This window comes from Schistocerca serialis, chromosome 4 (assembly GCF_023864345.2).
Source record: "Schistocerca serialis cubense isolate TAMUIC-IGC-003099 chromosome 4, iqSchSeri2.2, whole genome shotgun sequence".
In the NCBI taxonomy this organism is placed as follows: Eukaryota; Metazoa; Arthropoda; class Insecta; order Orthoptera; family Acrididae; genus Schistocerca; species Schistocerca serialis.
Window position 1 is genome coordinate 415703041 of NC_064641.1, and position 3667 is coordinate 415706707.

The 3667-nt window shown below is 57.5% G+C and overlaps 1 non-coding gene and 1 pseudogene across 1 annotated transcript; both read right to left on the reverse strand.

Moving 5' to 3' along the window:
- Nucleotides 1–1444, reverse strand: part of LOC126475535 (large subunit ribosomal RNA) — a 4575-nt pseudogene extending 3131 nt beyond the window's left edge.
- A 188-nt stretch (nucleotides 1445–1632) lies between these two features.
- LOC126476407 (5.8S ribosomal RNA) lies at nucleotides 1633–1787 on the reverse strand. The gene has a single exon (XR_007586946.1). It is a non-coding gene; the product is annotated as a 5.8S ribosomal RNA (ribosomal RNA).
- Between the last annotated feature and the right edge of the window lie 1880 nt (nucleotides 1788–3667).

Below are 3667 nucleotides of genomic sequence, written 5' to 3' on the forward strand. Positions count from 1 at the left end.
CGATCCGAGTCGTTTGCTCGCGGCTTCAGCATATCAAGCAAGCCGGAGATCTCACCCATTTAAAGTTTGAGAATAGGTTGAGGTCGTTTCGGCCCCAAGGCCTCTAATCATTCGCTTTACCGGATGAGACTCGTACGAGCACCAGCTATCCTGAGGGAAACTTCGGAGGGAACCAGCTACTAGATGGTTCGATTAGTCTTTCGCCCCTATACCCAGCTCCGACGATCGATTTGCACGTCAGAATCGCTATGGACCTCCATCAGGGTTTCCCCTGACTTCGTCCTGGCCAGGCATAGTTCACCATCTTTCGGGTCCCAACGTGTACGCTCTAGGTGCGCCTCACCTCGCAATGTGGACGAGACGCCCCGGGAGTGCGGAGGCCGCCGCCCCGTGAAGGGCGGGGAAGCCCCATCCTCCCTCGGCCCGCGCAAGGCGAGACCTTCACTTTCATTACGCCTTTAGGTTTCGTACAGCCCAATGACTCGCGCACATGTTAGACTCCTTGGTCCGTGTTTCAAGACGGGTCGTGAAATTGTCCAAAGCTGAAGCGCCGCTGACGGGAGCGATTATTCCGCCCGAGAGCATCCCGAGCCAACAGCGGCGCGGGTCCGGGGCCGGGCCAGGTAGGTCCGTCATCCGGGAAGAACCGCGCGCGCTTGCCGGGAGCCCGAGCGCCCAAAGGGGCGAATCGACTCCTCCAGATATACCGCCGGGCAGCCAGCCAGGACACCGGGGCTCTGCCCAACAGACGCGAACCGAGGCCCGCGGAAGGACAGGCTGCGCACCCGGGCCGTAGGCCGGCACCCAGCGGGTCGCGACGTCCTACTAGGGGAGAAGTGCGGCCCACCGCACACCGGAACGGCCCCACCCCGCGGCGAGTGGAAAGGCAACCGGACACGACCCCGCCGCGGATTGCTCCGCGCGGGCGGCCGGCCCCATCTGCCGAGGGCGGAGGCCAGTGGCCGGATGGGCGTGAATCTCACCCGTTCGACCTTTCGGACTTCTCACGTTTACCCCAGAACGGTTTCACGTACTTTTGAACTCTCTCTTCAAAGTTCTTTTCAACATTCCCTCACGGTACTTGTTCGCTATCGGTCTCGTGGTCATATTTAGTCTCAGATGGAGTTTACCACCCACTTGGAGCTGCACTCTCAAGCAACCCGACTCGAAGGAGAGGTCCCGCCGACGCTCGCACCGGCCGCTACGGGCCTGGCACCCTCTACGGGCCGTGGCCTCATTCAAGTTGGACTTGGGCTCGGCGCGAGGCGTCGGGGTAGTGGACCCTCCCAAACACCACATGCCACGACAGGCGGCAGCCTGCGGGGTTCGGTGCTGGACTCTTCCCTGTTCGCTCGCCGCTACTGGGGGAATCCTTGTTAGTTTCTTTTCCTCCGCTTAGTAATATGCTTAAATTCAGCGGGTAGTCTCGCCTGCTCTGAGGTCGTTGTACGAGGTGTCGCACGCCACACCGCCAGCCGGCTGTGCACGCTACCGAGTAAGTACCGGTATGCGAACCGCCAGGCGACGGGCGCGCATCGCACGTTTAAGGAGACGCGGCCGGCCCCACAGGCGGCCACGACACTCCCAGGTCTGCGAAGCGGGGCAAACGCCGCGCGCTTCAGTATACATAGCCGACCCTCAGCCAGACGTGGCCCGGGAACGGAATCCATGGACCGCAATGTGCGTTCGAAACGTCGATGTTCATGTGTCCTGCAGTTCACATGTCGACGCGCAATTTGCTGCGTTCTTCATCGACCCACGAGCCGAGTGATCCACCGTCCTGGGTGATCTTTTCATAGTTTCCACTATCTCTTTCAATACAGTTGCATAGGCGGGACTGAGGCGTGTGGCGGCCCCTGTTCCAGCGTTCAGTGTCCAACGGCCTCACGGCCGATGGGCGTCGTACGGCTCCACACCGGAGCGGACAGGCACTCGGGCGAAAGTCATTCAAAACCGGCGCCAGGCGCCAGGTGCCGCAGGCCAGCCGCTCCAGCGCTTCAGCGCTCGTACCACACAACATTGCCGTTAGTTTTGAGACGAACGCGTGGTTCCGCACGCGGCGCACGGCTACTGCGAGCCGTACAGGTAGCGTGTTGCGCGACACGACACGCACATCGAAAGACATGCAGTCTAGTCGGTAATGATCCTTCCGCAGGTTCACCTACGGAAACCTTGTTACGACTTTTACTTCCTCTAAATAATCAAGTTTGGTCATCTTTCCGGTAGCATCGGCAACGACAGAGTCAATGCCGCGTACCAGTCCGAAGACCTCACTAAATCATTCAATCGGTAGTAGCGACGGGCGGTGTGTACAAAGGGCAGGGACGTAATCAACGCGAGCTTATGACTCGCGCTTACTGGGAATTCCTCGTTCATGGGGAACAATTGCAAGCCCCAATCCCTAGCACGAAGGAGGTTCAGCGGGTTACCCCGACCTTTCGGCCTAGGAAGACACGCTGATTCCTTCAGTGTAGCGCGCGTGCGGCCCAGAACATCTAAGGGCATCACAGACCTGTTATTGCTCAATCTCGTGCGGCTAGAAGCCGCCTGTCCCTCTAAGAAGAAAAGTAATCGCTGACAGCACGAAGGATGTCACGCGACTAGTTAGCAGGCTAGAGTCTCGTTCGTTATCGGAATTAACCAGACAAATCGCTCCACCAACTAAGAACGGCCATGCACCACCACCCACCGAATCAAGAAAGAGCTATCAATCTGTCAATCCTTCCGGTGTCCGGGCCTGGTGAGGTTTCCCGTGTTGAGTCAAATTAATTCGCAGGCTCCACTCCTGGTGGTGCCCTTCCGTCAATTCCTTTAAGTTTCAGCTTTGCAACCATACTTCCCCCGGAACCCAAAAGCTTTGGTTTCCCGGAGGCTGCCCGCCGAGTCATCGGAGGAACTGCGGCGGATCGCTGGCTGGCATCGTTTATGGTTAGAACTAGGGCGGTATCTGATCGCCTTCGAACCTCTAACTTTCGTTCTTGATTAATGAAAACATACTTGGCAAATGCTTTCGCTTCTGTTCGTCTTGCGACGATCCAAGAATTTCACCTCTAACGTCGCAATACGAATGCCCCCGCCTGTCCCTATTAATCATTACCTCGGGTTCCGAAAACCAACAAAATAGAACCGAGGTCCTATTCCATTATTCCATGCACACAGTATTCAGGCGGGCTTGCCTGCTTTAAGCACTCTAATTTGTTCAAAGTAAACGTGCCGGCCCACCGAGACACTCAATAAAGAGCACCCTGGTAGGATTTCAACGGGGTCCGCCTCGGGACGCACGAGCACGCACGAGGCGGTCGCACGCCTTCGGCTCGCCCCACCGGCAGGACGTCCCACGATACATGCCAGTTAAACACCGACGGGCGGTGAACCAACAGCGTGGGACACAAATCCAACTACGAGCTTTTTAACCGCAACAACTTTAATATACGCTATTGGAGCTGGAATTACCGCGGCTGCTGGCACCAGACTTGCCCTCCAATAGATACTCGTTAAAGGATTTAAAGTGTACTCATTCCGATTACGGGGCCTCGGATGAGTCCCGTATCGTTATTTTTCGTCACTACCTCCCCGTGCCGGGAGTGGGTAATTTGCGCGCCTGCTGCCTTCCTTGGATGTGGTAGCCGTTTCTCAGGCTCCCTCTCCGGAATCGAACCCTGATTCC